The sequence below is a fragment of the Lontra canadensis genome, unplaced genomic scaffold, assembly GCF_010015895.1.
Source record: "Lontra canadensis isolate GAN:19392208 unplaced genomic scaffold, GSC_riverotter_1.0 scaffold43, whole genome shotgun sequence".
Lineage (NCBI taxonomy): Eukaryota > Metazoa > Chordata > Mammalia > Carnivora > Mustelidae > Lontra > Lontra canadensis.
This window is the reverse complement of record NW_022631037.1, coordinates 15989729-16011055: the sequence shown is the minus strand read 5'-3', so window position 1 is coordinate 16011055 and position 21327 is coordinate 15989729. Positions and strand designations below refer to the sequence as shown.

The window sequence follows — 21327 nt, the reverse complement described above, 5'->3', positions numbered from 1 at the left end:
TCAGTTGTTCATTATTCTGAGTAGACACCCAAGAGCAGAATTGCTGGATGATATGGTGATTCTATGTTTACGTTTTTGAGGAATTGCTGCACCATTTTCTATAGTGGCAGCACTATTTTGCTTTCCCACCCGCAGTGCATAAGGTTCTAAGTTCTCCACATCCTCACCAACACTTGTTACTTTCTATTTTTTTGTTTTGTTTTGTTTTATAATAGCTATCTTAACGAGTGTGAAGTGGTATCTCATTGTGGTTTTATTTTTTTTAATTCTCTTAAAGATTATTTATTTGAGAGAGAGAGAGAGGACAGGAAGGAGCAGAGAGCGAGGGAGAGAGAGAATCTCAAGCAGACTCCCTAATAAGTGGCCCTGAGATCAAGACCTCAGCCAAAATCAAGAACTGAACGCTTAACCCACTGAGCCACCCAGGTGCCCCTCTGTTTTATTTTAAGTTACAGATAAGTTTTGGAAGGCCTGGGTGGTTCAGTCCGTTAAACGTCTGCCTTTGGCTCAGGTCATGATCCCAGTGTCCTGGGATTGAGCCCCGCATGAGACTCCTTGCTCAGCGGGGAGGCTGCTTCTCCCTCAGTCTGCTGCTCCCCCTGCTTATGTGCTCTCTCTGTCTCCGACAAATAAATAAATAAATATTAAAGTTTAAAACATACAAGCATGATTTTATATTTTTATTGTATACTTTTTTGTTTTAAAAATGTATGTAAATGCTATCAGAGTATACTAGCCTTTTGTAACCTGCTTTTTTCACCCTATGTTAGATTTTTGTGATTCAGCAATGTTGATATGTGTAGATTTTTTTCATCGTTTTTAACTGCTTTATAGTATTTCATTGGACGAATGAAATAGCTTTCCCACACAGGGGTGATTAGATTGTTTCTACTTATCCCCTGTTACGTAGAATGAATACAGATCAGTCACTTCTGAACATGAAGGAGACTATCTCTACCACTGGCATATGCATCTTCTTTAGAAGGCTTTACACGTTTTCATATATTTTTTTCCTAGATGGATGTACCAGTTTACACTCTTACCAGCGAAGGAGTTTCCATTTCCTTACACCTGCATCCACATTTGGGTTATCAGATCTTAATTTTTGTCCATCCCATGGCTGCTCAGTGAGATCTCATGACTGTAATTTCCACACAATCTGGTCACAAGGGAGGTTGATTTGATTTGTTATGGTTGTTAGACCTTTCAGAATTGCCTATACATATCCTTTGCCCATTTTTCTATTGGGTTATTTTTTTTAGACATAATAAGATATTCTACGATTTTTTTTTCTTGGTTGTATGAGTCACAGATATGGCTTGTCTTTTTTTTTTTAAGATTTTATTTATTTGACATGGAGAGAGATAGCAAGAGAGAGAGAGCACAAGCAGGGGGAGCAGAAGGCAGAGGGAGAGGGAGAAGCAAGCTCCCCACCAACCAAGCAGTCTGATATGGGGCTTGATCCCAGGACCCCAAGGTCATGACCCAAGCCAAAGGCAGACAATTAACCAACGGAGCCACCCAGGTGCCCCTATGGCTTGTCTTTATATTTTGCATCTGGTGTCTTTTGGGATAGAGAAGATTTTAATGTAGACAGTTATTCTACTACTCCTTTCTGCTTGGTGCGTTTTATACCTTGTTAAAGAAATCTTCCCCTTTCCCAGTATCATAAACCTGTCCTTTTATGTTTTCTTCCAAATGCCCCATAGTAGTTTTGTTTCTTTCCTGTGTTGTGTCCTGACTTGTTGCGATTTCAAATCCATGTTTTTGAAAACTTGCTTTGGACAAGTCGTTTGTGGCTTGAACTTGTTTTCGTGAAATTGTTTTGAAGCTGGATATTAGCACTTTCTTATCGAACTCTAGACACCATACATAGTAACGGGCGGCCATTATGTCCACCACACGGTCATTTAAACTTTAAAAACCAAGAGGTATGACCAGCCATTCAAAAGTGTTTGGTCTGCACAAGGCTACTCTTTGCTGATCTAAATAGTTCTCTGGAGATTGTGAGATACTTACTTACTCCTGTGTGGCCAGGCTACCTTGGTCAGCCGTGGTGTTAAACCACGCGGCAGTCTCAGGAAGAGAAGGGACATCTGCTTCTGCCTTAGTGAGGCTATCCTTCCTAGGCAGTGGTGGTACAAGTTGTGTGGCAGACCCTGCAGTAACAGTCTTCAGAGCAGCCACCTTGCCTGTCAACACTGGCACCAACACTCCCGCTAGCTACGTGCCCCAGCAGCGAGGGACCTAAGCAGGCAGCTGATATCCAGCTTTTAGTTGGAAGGAGTGACACTACCCAAAACCAACTCGTAGAAAGGTACACCCCAACTAATACTGGTCTTTATTGCTTTCATCTCCCCTTTGCCTGGAAAAATAATGTAACTAATCCATCATTGGTTTGGAATATGTTATTTCTTTATTGGTGTATTAAGAGACAATATCCTGTATGCTTGGCTTGTGAAATATTATTACTATAAGTTATAATTGTTACAGTGGACCTGTGTTAAATAAATTATTGGCAAAGACAAACTTAGTCTCTGAGCATAATTTGTCCTGAACAAAACACCCTGTAGGTCTTTAGCTCATCTGGAACTTATTTGGAAGCCTGCTGTAAGATAGGGATCCACTTTATCTCTTCCATATGGATGGCCAGTGGTCTCCAAGCCAATTGCTGAAGAGTGGGTGCAGGACCCCTCAGCCCCAGAACTTTCTAAGTCCCCACTCTGGTGCGGGGCTGGCTTCTGGCTGTTCTTCTGCTCCATTGGGCTGTCTGTCTGTCCCTGTCTGGCAGGCTCTCTCTGGGAGCTGCTGCAGAGGCGCTGGCAAAGGCACCACGGCCAAGAGTCATGCTCAGACGAAGTTTTTTGTTTTCTTTTCTCTCTCACTTTCTCTTTTTTTATGAGAACTCGGCCACCTTCCAGCCCTGGCTGCCAAGAATCCTCTAGGCTTCTTTAGAAGACTCTGGCTTGCCCCATGCCCGTCCCCTCCCAGGCCTTTGCTCACTTTCCCTCCCCTCACCCCACCCCAGCCTCCCAGCCCACTTTCTCCATTTGGGCTGTTGGGGTGTCCCCCAGGCGGACTGGCAGCCTCACCCTTTCAGGGAGGGTCTAGGTGCTCCCTTTGAAGTCTGAGCTCCTCCATGGGGCTCCCTTCCCCTGTCAGAGCTGTTCCTAAGGGCTGGCTGTCTTCAGAGGCTCTGCTAGGCCCTCCCAAAGTGCCCAGGTGAAGAGGAAGGCTTTAAGGATAAGAGCAAACTTGCCAGCCCTCCCGCCTTGTGAGTCTGGAATGACTGTCTGCTTCCTTTAACATAATAAGCTGTCAGGGCGCCTAGGTTGCTCAGGCTCAAGTTGTTATCCCAGGGTCCTGGGATCGAGCCCAGCATGGGACTCCCTGCTCAGTGGGAAGCCTGCTTCTCCCTCTCCCTCTGCTGCTTCCCCTGCTTTGTTCCTGTTCTCGCTCCACCTCTCTCTGTCAAAACAAGAAATAAAATCTTATTTAAAAATTAAAAAAATAATAATAATAAGCTGCAAGCACTTGTGAAATGAGGGAGTTTAATTTCAACCTTTTCTTATGCCTTGCTCCTCCTGCTAGTCTCCCAGAAGTGGGAAAACTTCCTTCAAATCCTAGTTTATAGGCAAACAGGTTAGAACTCGTGACTTGATCTGAGTTGGGAAATTGCAAAGGTGGGTTTCCTCGAAGAAGCCATCTCTGGCCAGCCAGAGGCTCCTTCTTACCTGTAGAAATGGGTTGGAGACACGCGTGTGGGCAGAGCTGAACGTAAATCTTCCCAGTTATGAGCAGGTTATTCCCATTTCTGCTGAGAACTGACCCGTGCACGTTGTTGGTTCCAAGAGATGATACAGGAGCATCTACCACAGTGCCAGGCTCATAGAAAACATTCAACATGCACCAGCCGCTGTTATGATCACCCCTAGGCGTAGTCAGAACTGAAGGATAGCTTAGCTGTTGCTACAGATGAAACATCTTATTCAGGGTAAAAGCAAAATGAGTAGTTGCTTCGGATAAATTTCAACAAATTAAAACCTGGATTATTTGTCACCATCCTACAGATTCGGTTTCGGATCTCCCTTCTACTGAGGTTGAGCAAAAGGACCAGGTTCAGGGTCTTTCTCATGGGTTTCAGATTCAGGCTCTCAAGGTCATCACCCATGGCTTGATCATTGAGTACTGAGTTCAGTTTGCTTGGCTCCATGTTCTCTGATGCAGGCGATAATAATGAAGTGGGATGTGGCATTCCTTTGAGGCTTTGGTTTGCCTTGGATAATAAATGCAACATTTGTAAACTACCAAATCTGTTAAATGTCCTAAGCTTGTATTTGATATTCCAGGTTGAATAAAACATTACCTTGCCTGCACCTTCCATTCTGGCCTTTCCTGGACACTTGGCCTCCTGGAGCACAGTTATGTTGGGGAAGCAAAGAGGCAGAGGTGTGAGGTGGGGAAAGGAGGGTGTGTCAGGGACGAGGAGGAAGACAGCTAGTTAGAGCCCTGAGACTGGGATCCCATTCCCCCGTGGAGGGGGGGGGTTAACCTTCAAAATGAAGCCAAGAGAAAATTAAAACAATGCAGGTGAAGAGCTGAAGCTTTTTGTATGGAGTTACGTGAAATTCATCTTCCTTAGGAAACAAACAAAATAGGCTATTTAATTCTGTATTGTTTTCTCAAGGAATAGCAAAAAAGAAATAACCCTAAAAGTGATCCTGTTTGTGGATCGTTTGCTCATTGTTTCATTCTTTTGTTATGTATCTATACGACACCAGGGCACACTTATATGAATAGGGGAAACAGAGGTAACAGACCCCTGTGTCCATGGCCTTGTGGAGGAGATAAACACAGAGCAAGGTCAGCACAGAGTGCAGAGCAGGGGGCTTATGTTGGGGGTGGGTGCAGGGAGAGGCCAGAGAATTGGAGAATTGGAGAAACCTATTTTGAAAGAGGTGGTGCCTGGCCTGAGCCTTGAATGTTTGGTAGGAATGGGCCAGGTGAAGAAAATGGAGGAGGATACAAATGAGGAAGAGAACAAACAAGGGGGCACCTGACTGACTCAGTTGGTAGAGCACTTGACTCTTGATCTCAGGGTTGTGAGTTGGAGCTCTTGTTTTTTGTTTTTAAGATTTTATTTATTTATTTGAGAGAGAGAGAGAATGAGAGAGAGATCACAAGCAGGGGAAGGGTAGAGGGAAAAACAGACTCCCTGCAGAGCAGGGAGCCTGATGTGGGACTCCATCCGAGGACCCTGGGATCGTGACCTGAGCCAAAGGCAACCGAGTAAGCCACCCAGGCTTCCTAGGGGAGGGTTTCTTAATAAAAAAGAAGAAGAAGGAGGAGAAGGAGAGGCAGAAGAAGGAGAGGAAAAAGAGGAAGAAGAAGGAGGAGGAGGAGAATGAATAGTCAAAAAAAATAGGTAAAAGAAAGGGTTCATGATAAATAAAAATGTAAAATGATACTCAGTCTCACTAGTAATCAGAAAAATTCAAATTTAAGGCAAAATATTAGATAAGCAAAAATTTAAAGATATTTAGTGTTGATGAAGGTTCTGAGAAATAGATGCTTTAATACAGTATTTTTATATTGGTGGTAGTTTAAATGGATACATTCTGGAGGGTAAACTGGCTATTCTCTTGGTATGTAAAATCACATAACTTTTGACTGGCAATTCTACTTCCAGGAATCACCCGAATCCTTAATAGCTAGGCACGCATGCTGGGACATATGCACAAAGATGTATATATAGGGATGGGTGCTACAAGGGGTTTATAATGCTGGAAAGCAACCTGGCTGTCCATGTATCCATCCAGGGGGTGGGTTTAAATAAACTTACAGCGATCCTTATTAAGGAACACAAAGGAGTCATTTTTTAAAAAGATTTTATTTATTTATTTATTTGAAAGAGAGAGCCTGAGAGGGGAGAGGTTAGAGGGAGAATCAGACTCCCCACCAAGCAGGGAGCCTCATGTGGGACTCGATCACGGGACTCCAGGATCATGACCTGAGCCAAAGGTGGTTGCTTAACCAACTGAGCCACCCACACACCCCAAGGGAGCCATTTTTAAGAAAGATAAGATAGAGCTGTCATCAGCATGGTAAGGTGGCTAACACATGGTAGGTGACAAAAATAAGTTTTGTCAAAAAAAATGAAAGTATTTTGGAGTGCACACGGAGGAAAAAAAGATGTGTGTGTGTGTGTGTGTGTATGCGCATGTGCACGAGTTGAGGGGTCTGATGATAGGGAAGCAGCAGCATGTGTGCGGGCTGGATGTGAGAGGTGGCATGTTGAGTTTAGGGTGAAGGAGGAAAGTGTCAGGTAGTGAAATGGAGAAGTCAGCCAGGACCAGACGAGATGTGCCGTGCAAAACAGGAAGCTGATGAAGGTTGCTGAATTAGGCTAGAGAAGGATTCCTCCGGTATCAGTGACACAGGTATTCTGGAATAAAGCAAGGGGCAAGGTTACCACACAGCCCTGAAAGGAGCAGGTCCCTGCCCAAGTTTGGAGAAGAGGGGACCGATTCTAGAGACACTGAGTGGGGAGACTCTGTAGGAGTTTAAGATGATGGATTCTGCAATGGGGGTAAAGGAGAGAAAGGAGTATGAGCAGACAGATTTCAGTCCCAGGGTGATGACCGAAACACAGGGAATTCAGGAAGAACGTGGATGCACAGGTTGAGTTTGAGAGGCCTGGGAATATCCAGATGGAGCTAGGGTCCCAGGAGGTGACAGAGAATTCACGGGTCTCGAGCTAAGGAGCGAATTCTAGGTGGAGAGTGAGGCATACCCAAGTGGCAGTTCAAGCCATAGGGGTAAATAGGGTCGTTTAGCAAGAATTTGTGGGGTGGGATGGTCCCAGACTGGAAAAGGACAGGAAGAGAATCTGACACAATACAACACTTAACGGGGTGGGAAGGAGGAATGCATTGCAAAGACAAAAGGAAGGAGCCAGCAAAAAGCAGAAGAAAAACTAGTGTGTATCAATGAGGTTGGATTGCCTGTTCACTTCTGGCAGAGCCCTGGTTTTGTTCTGCATTCCACCCTTCTTCCAAGTGGTTTGGCAGTGAATCCTGATTAATCCAAGCCAGTTATGGTCATCACAGTTTCCTTGCCAGGGACTGATTTAGGAAGGGACATATGATGCAATTTAGGCCAATGTGATGTGAGGAAAGACTTCTGGGGGCTCCTGGGGAAGGTCTCCTCCCGGATTAGAAATAGACATACAGGAAGAGATACACCCTGTTCTTTAGCTGCATGTTATCACATTTGGGCATGGCACCTGGAACTGCTACAGTTGTTCTTTAAGGTGTAGAGGAGAACATCTTTGAGGATAAGCCATCATGGTGAGGTGGGAGAGCAAAAAGACGGAAGGCACCTGGGTCCCGGATGACATTGCTAAGCCATGAAATTGATCAGCCCTGGATCAGCTTTGTAGCTGGACTTCTTAAAAGGTAGGATTTATTTTGGGGGCCTAGGTGGCTCAGTCACTTAAGTGTCAGATTCTTGGTTTCAGCTCAGGTCATGATCTCAGGGTCGTGAGATCCAGCTACTCATCGAGACCCTCATCAGGCTCCTCACTCAGCACAAGAGCCTGTTTGAGATTCTCTCCCTCTTCTTCTCCCTCCCCTCTCCTTGCCTTCTCCTCTCCCTCTCCTTCTGCCCCTCCCCCTGCTCACAGAAGCATGAACTCTCTCTCTTTTTTAAAATAAATAAATAGGTAACCCTCTTGGGTCCCTTCTGTCTTTTGGAGCTTTGTACTATCATTCAATATACTTTCCTATTGCTCAATAAAACCTTGTTTTGCGTCCCAAATAAATAAATAAAATCTTTTTTTAAAATGTAGAATATATTTTTCCTTATGGTTTAAGCTATATGATTTGGATTCTGTTTTTTAATTGCCGCTCAAGGTGCAGCCATAGGAAAGGAGAAAATTCCACGGAGGAAATGATTTGGAGTAATATGGAGATGGAAAAGGTACCTTCACATTTAGGGGACCATTGGTAACTTTGGTGAGGATATTGACCCCGGGCCATGGGGCCATGACCCTGTGCCATGAAAACCAGATTGCAAAAGATTACTTACTGTTATACATAGTTGGCACTAATGGCTATTTGGAGAATCATAAAATTGAGACACAAATGGAAGATAAGGAGGTGAGCAGAGAAGATGGGCTTTAAAACAAGCATTTTAATCTGGTGCCCACAGGTCCCCTCCAAGGCATCTATGGAAAGAATTCACTGGACGGGACACCTGGGTGGCTCAGTGGGTTAAAGCCTCTACTTTCAGCTCAGGTCATGATCCCAGGGTCATGGGATTGAGCGCCCTATCAGGCTCTCTGCTCAGCGAGGAGCCTGCTTCCCTTCCTCTCTCTCTGCCTACTTGTGATCTCTGTCTGTCAAATACATAAATAAAATCTATAAAAAAAAAAAGAAAAGAATTCACGGGACCCACGAACTTGGATGGGAAAAAAATTACACCTTGATTTTTCACCTACCTCTAATTAAACTATCGTCTCCTCTTCAATTATGTCTGCAGGCATCAATCTTCAGTAGTATTAGTAGTAACTGTGACTTTGTCACCTGTAAAAATCACAGCTGTTTTAATTCACATTATAGTTGACACAGATGTTGCAAAATAGTGTTTATAATAATCACTACATAAAAATACAGGAGTTCTTTTAGACCCACTTCAAGATTTTGCTATTTAATGCATTAACAAAGGATAGCCAAGAACAAAAGAAAGCAGCGCATGTATAATGGTGTCACAAATTTTTAAAATCTATTGTAACAACTGCATTTGCAGTCATTGGTGTTCATGGTAAGTTCCATGCATATTTCAGGCTTTCAAGAACATTATCCACCAGACAGCCAAAGGCATCCTTGGTGTGAAAAAGGTGGAGAACTCCGACTGCAAAGGAAAAGAGGGAAGGGGAAGTTTGCACAGTGGAGATGGGAACGTGGGGTCTGGAGAACACTGTGTTTGAGAACATGGGAGAGCTTTCCACGTGGCGATGCTGTAGGAGCAGAGAGAGAACTTTGAGAGCCGAGGTCCCTGAGGAGGCTGGAGCTATCGGGATGCAGGGCTCAGGTGGAGGGATTAACCACAGGAAGGAAACTTTTCCCACAATAAAAGGGAGGAAAGGATGAGTGCAGATAAAAATAAGTGTTTTAGTGGGGTGGCAGTGGGGACAGGAAGTTGAGGGGGCTTCTGACTGATGGCTTCTATTTTCACTGTCAAGTAGGAGTGAAGTTATCTGCTGAGAGTGAGAATGACAGGCGAGGTGATAAGGTAGGGAACAGAAGAGGGCTGACAAGGACGAGTAGAGGGACCAGCGGCTCACCACCCGGTTGTCATGGCAACACTTCGCGTGGGTGTTCAGCTGCTCAAGTGTAGGAGTCAGAGGGCAGAAAAGCAGCTAGAGCTGGGGCTGGGGTTTTACCAGGAGGATGAGGTGAAGATCAGGGGAATACAGGAGGGATGGACCAGCTTGTCCAGAAGCTGTGTGGAGAAGGTGTGCAGCTAGGAAGGGGATGCTACCTTGGAGTAAAATTCACATATCAACATTAGGAGGAAGAATGGGACAAAGGGAATGAGAACATGGAAGTACTGAAAGTGGTGGTCCAAGAGGGAGCTGGTCAAGTTTAAGGTTAAATTTAAGTAGTTCACAGTATGGCAAGTGCTGAGGTCCATCCATTGTGTGGGTGACAAGGAAAGAAAGAGTAAAGGGCATTAGAAGTCAGGAGGTCAAGTCCAGGCAAGACCATCCATATGGATCTAAAAGTCACCGAGGAGGAAGGCAAAGCTTGGAGTGGAAGGTCTAGAGGACGTGGAGGAATGATCTGGAAATAGATGGATCATTGGAGCAAGTGGGAGAAGAATCTGATGGTGGTGGATAACATGGGCCTCAGAGGAGGAGGAGGGCCTTTCAGCAAGGTAAAATGTAATTGTCTAAAAGTAGCAATAAGGATTTAGAGAAGCAATGTCCACAGTAGCCAAACTAAGAAAAGAGCCTAGAGGTCCATCGACAGAAGAATGGACAAAGAAGATGTGGTAGATATATATATATACATATATATCTCTAGAGATAGATATAGAGATATACATATATCTCTAGAGATATATATGTATATATATATATAGAGAGAGACATACATATATATGTGTATGTATATCTATATCTATACACACACACACACACACGCACACACACACAATGGAATATTATGCGGCCATCAAAAATGAAATCTTGCCACTTGCACCAACATGGATGGAACTAGAGGGTATTATGCTAAGCTAAATAAGTCAATCAGAGAAGGACAGTTATCATATGATCTTGCTGATATGTGGAATTTGAGAAACAAGGCAGAGGATCATAGGGGAAGAGAGGAAAAAATGAAATGGGATGAAACCAGAGAGGGAGACAAACGATAAGAGATTCTTAATCTCAGGAAACAAACTGTGGGTTGCTGGACTGGAGGGTGGTGCGAGGGTTGGGGTGATTGGGTGATGGACATTGGGGAGAGTATGTGCTGTGGTGAGCTCTGTGAATTGCATAAGACTAATAAATCACAGACCTGTACCCCCGAAGCCAATAATACATTATATATTAATTTTTTAAAAAAGGAAAATAATAAAGGTAGCGGTGAGGAGATAAAGGAATACCAGCCCACCATGAGATAGAAAATAGGGATCTATATTCCTGCTGGGTAACCACGTCTTCAAAAACTAACTCGCTTTTATGAAAAAGGCTAGAGAGAATCAGACAGTTGTAGACTAGACATGATCTAGGACAGTGGCTTCCAATCCCACAAGACAGTCCCCTCCCATGCATCACCCCAACCCGGAGGCATCTGCAAACCAGCAGAGGCCTATCTGGTTTCATCACAGTTGTGGGGGCAGGGGGATCCTGGCATTTGGTACCTGGAGATCAGAGATGTGTAGTGTCCTGCCGTCTGCAGGAGAGCCCCACAGTAATGAACCGTCCTGCCCAGAATGCCCATAGTACATCCCATACACTCTACGGATGAGGAGGCTAGGATTCAGAGAGCTGAGATGTATACATAGGTTTTGAAGCTTCCCTAGTCTTGATATTGTATTAAGATCTGTGTGTATGTCTGAGGTCACTGTGGTAATTAATGTTGGTTGGCAAATCCAGCTCCCTCACCCTAGTCATCTCTCAATGAAAGACTCCTGGGGCAACTTTTTCAAAAAGGCAAGTGCAGCTGGAGGCCGCAGCCTCTTTTGCTCTGCTCCTAGTCTTCTGCTTGGAACTTGGTCCAGCTGCCATCTTGTACCCATGAGCACCAAGGCCACACATGGGTGATGGTGGGACACAAATATAGACGGGTCAGATGTTCTGGGTGGCTTCCTAACAGATGCCCAACCCTGGATGGCCCACCTCTGGACTTACCAAGTGAGAAAAACAAACTATATTATTTATTTAGCTTACTGCTAACTGAATGTTCTCTTAACTGCCGCTGAATGTATTTCTGCCTGATAGAGTCATAGGGCCAGTTAGCAACAGCTGAGGCTAAACCCTTGTTTTCTCTCTCACAACCTAACAGCCTTTCCTTGACCGCAGTGGTTCAGTGTATGTTGAAATTTTTGGTCCATTTTGTCTCTACTGATGTTCACTGTGCTATCAATACATCCCTCCAGCTATGTCAGGCTACAGTATTTGGCTAATTAAAACTATTTAGGGGGTGCCTGGGTGTTAAGGGTCTGCCTTCGGCTCAGGTCATGATCCCAGGGTCCTGGAATCGAGCCCTGTGTTGGGCTCCCTGCTCTGCAGGAAGCCTGCTTCTCCCTCTCCCGCTCCCCCTGTTTATGTTCCTTCTCTCACTGACTCTCTCTCTGTCAAATAAATAAATAAAATCTTAAAAAGAAAAACCTTAAAAGAGAACCCCGAAAAAGCTACTTAGACACAGCATGACATACAGAGATACCATACTCACTAAGTCATAAACCTGAAACTAATGGAACACTGGTTCAACTATGTTCAAATTAAAAAAAAAATTAAATAAGACTATTTAGGAGGTTATTAACAATTAACTTTTTAAAAAAGGATTTTATTTATTTACTTGAGAGAGAGAGAGCACGAGTGGGCTGGGGGGTGGTGCAATAGAGGGAGAAGGAGACTCCCTGCTGAGCAGGGAGCCCGACACAGGACTCAATCCCAAGACCCTGAGATCATGACCTGAGCCGAAATCAAGAGTTGGATGCTTAACCGACTGAGCCATCCAGGGGCCCCTAAAAATTAACTTTTGACATGGTTTTCGTCTTCTGCTTTCTATGTTGGTTTGTTAAATCAATATGACAAAGTTCTAAGGATAGCTACTTAGCAGTCTAATTGCAATCTGGAAGGTCCAGGCCTGTGTTCACCTTTAAGGACTTTTTTTGTTTTAAGGTATATACACCCAGTGTATATAATCTCTACCCCAATCTCTTGTGGCTTGAACCCACAACCCCGAAATCAAGAGGTGACTGTTCCACCAACTGCACCAGCCAGGCACCCTCTCACCTTTTAGTGCTTCTTATGAACAGTTTTTGGTTGTTGTTTTTTTTAAGTTTTTTTTACTATGTTCAGTTCGCCAGCATATAGTAACATCATTAGTTTCTGATGTAGTATTCAGCGACTCGTTAGTTGTAACACCCAGTGCTCATCACAACACATGCCCTCCTTAGCGCCCATCACCTGGCTACCCCCTCCCTCCACCCCCCTTCCCTCTGTAACCCTCAGTTTGTTTCCTGGGACTTCTTATGAATAGTTTTTGTTTGCTTGTTTCTGAGCTCCTGTATTCTTAGTCCTGGCCGGCCTGCCCCTCTGGCTCCTCACCTCTCCAGTTCAAGACTGGCTGTTGACCCGAGGGCCTGCAGGTCTCAGGCCGTCCCTTTGTGCAGGTTCTCAAGGCAGTCCTGGGACGGTTCTGAGCATTCCCGAGTGAAAAGTCCCTTCCCCTACTTGCTTTGTCGCTACCTACGACTTAGTGATAGAAAGATGTCAGCGAGTGTGTTTTCTGGATAGATCAAGACCAAACAGGCTGAAGCAGCCAATTCTCCCCAGTTGAGTCACCCTGTCCTCAAATAAGGAGCCAATGAACCAAGGAGCCCTGGAAACCACCTGTGTCCACCTCCCTGGGCCACCTCTCCTCCGCAGCTCAGAAACCGTGTGTGGCTTAAGGTGGTTTTCTGTTAATCACAGGTTGAAGCCAAGTCGTTCTCAAACTGTTCTCATATTGGAATCAAAGTGATTTAAATCTTATCTTCCCTAATCTGAGTTGACATCTGTGTGACAGGTTTCTTCCTCCCTGGTGTTTTAATGAAGCGTCTGAGGGTACAGAGAAAAAACCTTAGACTCTGGTAGCCTTCACTTTGTTAATGTAGAGAGGCCTTTTTTCTTTTTTTTAAAGGTTTTATTTTTAAGAAATCTCTGCGTTGGGCTACGGTGAGGGCTGTGAAGTGTGTAAACCTGGCGATTCACAGACCTGTACCCCTGGGGCTAATAATACATTTTATGTTAATAAAAAAATTAAAAATTAAAAAAAAAAAAGAAATCTCTATATTGGGGCTCCTGGGTGGCTCAGTAGGTTAAGCCTCTGCCTTCAGCTCAGGTCATGATCTCGGGGTCCTGGGATCGAGTCCCGCATCAGGCTCCCAGCTCCGCAGGGAGTCTGCTTCTCCCTCTGATCTCTCCCTCTCATACTCTCTCTCACTCTCTCTCTCTCAAATAAATAAATAAAATTTTTAAAAATTTTAAAAAGAGATTTTATTTATTTGACAGAGAGAGACACAGTGGGAGAGGGAACATAAGCAGGGGGTGTGGAAGAGGGAGAAGCAGGCTTCCCGCTGAGCAGGGAGCCTGATGTGGGACTCCATCTCAGGACCCTGGGATCATGACCTGAGCCGAAGGCAGCCACTTAATGACTGAGCCACCCAGGTGCCCCTCATTTTAATCATTTTTAAGTGAACAGTTAAGTGGCATTAAGTACATTCACACTGATGTACAACCATCAAGATGGCTTCTCAACACATAACATTTTTGACCAATATATAGATGACACATATATGAATTCAAAGTGCAATGGGGAACCGGTGTGTTTTGCCTGCATTTCTACTTCAAGAGAGAACAAAATGTAAGAACTGAATTATACATATAATGAACTTACTAGGCAGTTTGCATGTGGCAGTATCAGATTCCCACCATCTTGGCAAGAAAGGAAAAACACTAATAAATATTTTAATGGGAGAGAACACATTTTATTCTCTGTAAAATAATAACCTCTCGCCGGTTCAAACGTTACAACATCAAAACACATTTTTTTGTACTAAATACAGAAAACATAGTTAGGCAGAATAAAAAATAACCCAGAAGGTTATTTTGGTTATTACTGATATTGACTTTCTAGGAATTCATAACGCTGTTCCTTTCAGTATTTGAGGACTTCAATAATATTAGCTGGTGCATGAGTTAATTATAAGCCACAATTAGCAGACTCTGTTTAACAGCATCTTGGGGTGACCATTGAGTTTCTGGCAATTAGAGATCAATAGGTTTTATTTCTGGCTTTGTTTGAAAGAAAACCTTATGAGGGATTCATTCTGTGCATGTCTGGGTTTGGGTATTCCCCTCCCAAATGACGTGTTTGTTCATCAGCTGGTTAAGCAGATGTACGGCACAAGTACGCCTAATGTCTTTGCTGACCTTTGAATTGGAAGGGACTTGATTTGACAAAGTGTCGATGATCACCCTTCTAGGGTGATCATTAGAATTGGATAGTGCAGAAGTCTGATAAAAAGAATCTGGCTTCTACTAACTCTGAAAGAGGTGTTAGGGCCAACTGGTCAAATGCCAATGGTGAACTCCTTATCTGCGCTGGCGGAGGCCTGGGATTGCACACACGGCCCTGGAGCAGAATATCCAAATGGCTTCTGTGTCCTTTTGGAATGCACCACCATCTAAGAATAACAGACTCTTTGATTAAAAAGTCCCAACTCCCTTATTTTTACAAACCTCCATGCCCCTAATCAGACACAGGTGCTCCCCTCCCAGCTTTCCTCTCCTACCTTGTCCAACCTCCATTATTGTCCTGAGCATGCAGCAAATAAGGAGTCATTGACATTAACACATCAACAATAGAGTGAGACCACAGCCGGCTGGACCGTATCTCACTCATCTTTGTTGTCTTGAGCACTTAGCACAGTGCCTGGAACTTACGAGCTTCTCAACAAACAAATAAATATTTGTTGAGTGAATGAATGATGAAACCAAGGCCCAGGGACAGGAAGTGACCTGCCTAAGATAACAAGTCTAGTTAGTCACGTGCTGAGAGGCAGGTTCTGATAACACTTTAATCACATTGCATTACTTGAAAGCACATTGTGAGAGGCCAGAATTGGGCTGGGTCTTGGAATAAAACTCTGGTGACTGGTTATTCACAGAACTGGAAATTCATCTGATAGTCCACGGCAACAAGAGTTGACTCTGACGTCCATCTCAAGAGGTGTTGTTTTAAGATTTTATTTATTTATTTGACAGATAGAGATCACACGTAGGCAAAGAGGCAGAGAGAGAGAGGAGGAAGCAGGCTCTCCACTGAGCAGAGAGCCCGATGTGGGGCTGGATCCCAGGACCCTGGGAACATGACCTGAGCTGCAGGCAGAGGCTTAACCCACTGAGCCACCCAGGCGCCCCATCAAGAGGTGTTTTTGGTACCTTAGAGTTTTGCTTTTCTTGCTCATACTCTCAGTTAGAATGATGGGTACATGTTTGTGGTGAGGAGAAAGCTACCTTGGTTGTCTTTCCCATGATTGGGAAAGGCTAGAGTGGGAGAAGTCCCCAGTCTGTGGAAGGGCGGGGAGACCTCTTCCCATCCCTGGGGTCCACAAACCCTTGTTTATATTCACAGTCAATCTTTGTTAGAAGTATGTAATCATTTTTGGCAGAGGTTGGGGAAGACTGGTGGCAACCCTGAGTGTGTGTGTGTGTGTGTGTGGTAAACACTTGGTTTTGCATCAAGATCAAGGGTGTTATTATTTTTTTAAAGATTTTATTTATTTACTTGACAGAGATTACAAGTAGGCAGAGACAGAGAGAGGGGGAAGCTGAGCAGAGCAGCTGAGCAGAGAGCCCGATGCGGGGCTCGATCCCAGGACCCTGGGATCATGACCTGAGCCGAAGGCAGAGGCTTTAACCCACTGAGCTGCCCAGGTGCCCAAGATCAAGGGAAGATCAAGGGTGTTTTGTTATTGTTGTTGTTGTTATTTTTGAGGCATAGAGGTTTGAGTATCAGATGAGATATCAGACGACAATACTTGGCCTTTGAGGAGGTCAGAGTGACCCAGAAAATGTAATCTGGCCAGTGGCTGGGTAGCAGTCACCCTTAAACTTGGCTGAGTCCAACCTGAAGGCATGCTTGGGGAGCTCTGCTACAGGGAGCCTTCGAGATGCTGACTCTGGTTCTTCTGAGTGATGGCTGGAGTATGTGTGTGTTCCTGTGTGTACATGTGAGAGAGAGAGATGAAGGGAGAAGAAGGAAGTGTAGAGAAGGTGTAGTGCAGCAGACCCCATAGAGGTCCTTTTCATCCACTATTCCTAGGTGACAAGGTAGTCATAAGAGTCACCTGGCTTGCCTGGATGGCGCTAGGGAAAGCTGTGTAAGGTCTGGGCTAGACTCAGGTGGGTGTGTATTGGTGTGGACAAGGGAGAGACCTGTGTCAGTCTCAGACAGGAGCTGCTGCCTTAGTTGGTCATTATAAGCCTGCTGCCTTGGCAAGGTGGACAGGTGAGGACAGCACCTGGCTGGACCTCACAGATCAGGTTGACCAAGTTGTGTTCCCACATCCTTTGCAGGCCTTTATGCCTATGAAAAACAAGTGGGAAGAATTAGGCTGCAGCTCTTCCCTTCTAACTACCTCTCTTTAGAAATGTCATCATTTCATGCCATCAATAATTGTTAGCATTGGCTTGGGGTCTGAAGGATGGGCTTTACGCATCAAGAAGTCTGTGAAATTGTTTTCAAGTCCATATGTCTACTCTTTTTCTGGGGAGGTTCATAGCAGATTCTCAGAGAGCTCCATGAATCAGCAAAGGTTAAGAACCATTGGTGTAGGGGCGCCTGGCTGGCCCAGTCATTAAGTGTCTGCCTTAGGCTCAGGTCATGATTGCAGGGTCCTGGGATCGAGCGCCTCACTGGGCTCCTTGCTCAGCAGGAAGCCTGCTTCTCCCTCTCCCACTCCCCCTGCTTGTGTTCTCTCTCTTGCTATGTGTCTCTCTCTCTGTCAAATAAATAAAATCTTAAAAAGAAGAAGAAGAAGAAGAAGAAGAAGAAGAAGAAGAAGAAGAAGAAGAAGAAGAAGAAGAAGAAGAAGAAAGAGGAGGAGGAGGAGGAGGAGGAGGAGGAGAAGAAGAAGAAGAAGAGGAAGAAGAAGAAGGACCATTGGTGTAGGGGACAGCAGAAGGAATGCATGCATTTATAAGGTCCTTATTCACGTGGGAGGGATATAAATGAATGGAGTATGACCGTGCAGTAATTATCAGTTTGGTGGCTCAGGGCCTATGAATTAACAGCTGTTGTATCACCTGACAATTGTAGTTATCTAGAGGCCTCTCCACACACATGGGTTAGAGGGTAGTGGTCAGAAACCTGCTGAATGAACAGGGGACCCCTGCAATACCTAAGAAGAAATGAATACTGTGGGTCCAAAGGAACACAGCTGGTTGGAATAGACCCGTCACTGTGGGGAGATCCCTGAACACAACTGGACACCAGAGCAGACAGAGTATTACTATACTTTTAGAACTGATTCAGTTTATAGAAGAGAGCCAGGTCACAAGGATTTCCAGGGGCCACAGGAGGCTTCCATTAAGGTTGTTCCTTGGCTCTAGGTGGGGGGACTCCCTTAACAGTATTGCCTATGGTTATGACCTTGAAGCAGAAGTAGTCTGGCCTTCATGGACCCCTAAACACTATTATGTCTGTCCCCACTCACCCTGTTCATAAACCTCAGAGAACCTGGTAATTTTTCATACCATCCCTCTCAGGCAGTGGTCTCTGTGACTCATTTCCATCCTTGGGGTCCCGGCTGAGGGGATACTCAGAATAGTGCCTTTTCCAGAACTAGAATCTAGGTGGGCAAGGAAAGGTCTTGGGGAGCAGTTGCCTCTAGGTTCAGGAGTCCTAAGCAAGGACAGGTCATAAAGGAAGTGGGAGTCCTCAGAGAGAACTGTGGGGTAGGGAAAGGAAGATGGATTGTTTTCAAGCCTTGGGCAAGATTTGGGGGGCATTTGGCCCAGTGTTTTCCTCCTTGGCCCAGCTATAGTTTCGCGGTACCTTGAGGCTCCCTCTCAGTCCTCACCAGCCCCTCCCCTCCCGGCCATCTTTTTTTTTAAGAGAATTTCACTTTTTTTTTTTTTAAGATTTTATTTACTTTATTTATTTATTTGACAGACAGAGATTACAAGTAGGCAAAGAGGCAGGCAGAGAGAGAGGGAGAAGCAGGCTCCCTGCCGAGCAGAGAGCCCAATGTGGGGCTCCATCCTAGGACCCTGGGATCATGACCTGAGCCAAAGGCAGAGGCTTTAACCCACTGAGCCACCCAGGTGCCCCCCGGCCATCTTTTGACAGTGACTGTGCTCTTGGACCAAGACAAGCTACCACAAAGTAGTTTTAAAGGCACTCATCTGGGTGGCAACTTTGTTTTGTCCCATGGATGACCTTCCAGCCGTGTGGGTTCTGAGTGCTCCCTCTTCCCAGCTCACTTTGCAGGTCAGGACTTGAAACTGCCCCGCCTTCTGCTGATTCCACGTTCTGGTGCAGCTGTCTACAGATCAGTTCATGATTCGTGACGATTATTTGATATTGTAGGAAGGAAGATACTCGTTGTCACTAGTGTGTTTCCATTCAGGTGCTAATGACATATTGTATAATGTATCCGTTCAGTATATTTCCAAAGGATCAAATATCAGAAAATCAGCAACATCAGGCCATTTAGTTCCTTGACATGTAGCTACTCTGTGTAAGAATCTTGGGTATATTTTCTTATGTCGTATATAAAAGGAATCAAAAAAATTCATTTCTAGGGGTGCCTGGGTGGCTAGTGGGTTAAGCCTCTGCCTTTAGCTCAGGCCATGATCTCAGGGTCCTGTGATCAAGCCCCGAGCCCCGCATCAAGCTCTCTGCTCCGCCGGGAGCCTGCTTCCCTTCCTCTCTCTGCCTGCGTCTCTACCTACTTGTGATCTCTGTCTGTCAAATAAATAAATAAAATCTTAAAAAAAAAAAAAAAGAAAAATTCATTTCTAAAGGTGCAGAAATCACGTCTTCCCCCCCAATACCCCCACCTTTCTCCTTTTTTTGAAAACTGATTAGGATTAAAGTCACAATATTCCAATGTAGTGAACAATTAATTTATCCTGGGGTACACTATGATCAGATTGTGTGACAAGTCTTTTATTTATTTTGTTTGTTTGTTTTTATTTTTTAAGATTTTGTTATTAAGTAATCTCTACACCCAACATGGGGCTCGAACTTATGGTCCCAAGATCAAGAGTCACATGCTCTACAGACTGAGCCAGGCATGTGTCCCACATGTGGCAAGTCTTTTAATGTCTTCTTGTTAAAGGAGAGGCAGGGAAGAGAAGCTCTGACCTTGATCTCATTCTCTCATTTGTTGAACAATTCCAATGTCCAAGACCTGTGATAGTTATCAGGGATATAGAGATGAAAAACACTGTCCCAGCCCATGAGAAATGCATCGGCCAGTGGGGAAGACAGGGAAGTGGACCATTGATTGGAATATAGAGGGGTAATTGCTAAGAGAGCAGTGCAGGCATCCCTGAGGAAGGTCACTGCTTCTTTCAGTGGAATAGCAGTAGCTTCTCATGGTTTTACTATTGTTTTCAACCACTGTTACATTTTTATCAGACTAAAAAAAAAAAAAAAAAAAAGATTTTCCACGTAAATAAGTGAATTTCCCAGAAAACCAGGCTTATCTCTGTAGGTCCCATAACTTAAAACATTTAAAAATCACTTTGGGGGTGGCTGGCTGGCTCGGTTGATAGGGCATGTGACTTCTGCTCTTAGGGTTGTGAGTTCGAGCCCCACACTGGGTGTAGAGATTACTTAAAAATAAGATTTTTTTAAAAAACCTTTAAAAATTATTTTTGGTGGGAATATTTGTAAAATGTATTCTTTACCCCTCTCTTTCCTTAAGTGGAATATACTGAATAAAATTCAACCTTTTCTTGTTGACTCAGGAACAGACGTGAACACCAGCCTTGGCATCTGGCTAAGCTGCCCACAGAAGCCTTTGGAGGTGCGTTCACCCTTAAGTCAGATGGTCCCTTCCTTATGCCTTTTTGTCATTTTTCTGTCTCTTTTCTCCTTATCAAGGTGATAGCCCAGGTCCTAACTGTTTTTAATGTAAAGTCCCTGGTACACTTAGGGGTGTCTGGGTGGCCCAGTTGGTTTAGCATGTGCCTTCAGCTCAGACCATGATCTTGGGGTCCTGGATTGGGCCCCATATCGAACACTGCACCGGGCTCCCTGCTCAACAGGGAGTCTGCTTTTCCCTTTCCCTCTGTACCTCCTCCTGCTTGAGCTCTCTCTCTCTCCAGTAAATAAATAAATAAAATCTTAAAAAAAAACCCTCTAAAAAAGTCCCTAGTACCCCTCTCCTTTCTCCTTGCTAATTTGTGTTAGTCTAGGAATTCATACATCTAAATAGGTGAGAATTTTGTTTAAAATAAAGGTGGGTAGAGGCTCCTGGGTGGTTCAGTTGGTTGAACAGACTGCCTTTGGCTCAGGCTGTGATCTCAGGGTCCTGGGATCAAGCATCCAGTTGAGGCCCTGCATTGGGCTCCCTGCTCATCAGGGAGTCTGCTTATCCCTCTCCCTCGGCCCCTCCCACCCCTTGTGCTCTCACTCACTCTCTCAAGTAAATTAACGAAAATCTTAAAAAATAAAAAAATAAAATAAGAGTGAGTAGACTATGAGTCAAGACTTGACAGGCTCACCTATGGGTAAAGTACCTAGTCATTTTTCTTTTAAGATTTTATTTATTTATTTGACAGAGAGAGAGAGATCACAAGCAGGCAGAGAGGCAGACAGAGAGAGAGGGGGAAGCAGGCTCCCTGCTGAGCAGAGAGCCCGAGGCGGGGCTCGATCCCAGGACCCTGAGATCATGACCTGAGCTGAAGGCAGAAGCTTAACCTCCTGAGCCACCCAGGTGCCCCTAAAGTACCTAATCTTGAGCATGTGAACTTGGCTATCCAGAGTGCCTTTTTTATCGTTTTTTTTTCTACTTTATATTTACATTCTTTTGAGG

The 21327-nt window shown here is 44.6% G+C and overlaps 1 long non-coding RNA gene across 3 annotated transcripts; it reads right to left on the bottom strand.

The window, feature by feature from the left end:
• Nucleotides 1-3579: 3579 nt before the first annotated feature.
• On the bottom strand, nucleotides 3580-12957 carry LOC116875957. Of its 3 annotated transcripts, none has more exons than XR_004384294.1 (3): nucleotides 12842-12957; nucleotides 8501-8585; nucleotides 3580-4276 (listed from the first exon to the last, which is right to left on the bottom strand). It is a non-coding gene; the product is annotated as an uncharacterized LOC116875957 (long non-coding RNA). The 3 variants fall into 3 exon arrangements; XR_004384295.1 differs by having other exon boundaries at nucleotides 3580-3869; XR_004384293.1 differs by lacking the exon at nucleotides 3580-4276 and adding an exon at nucleotides 6256-6445.
• Nucleotides 12958-21327: the final 8370 nt, after the last annotated feature.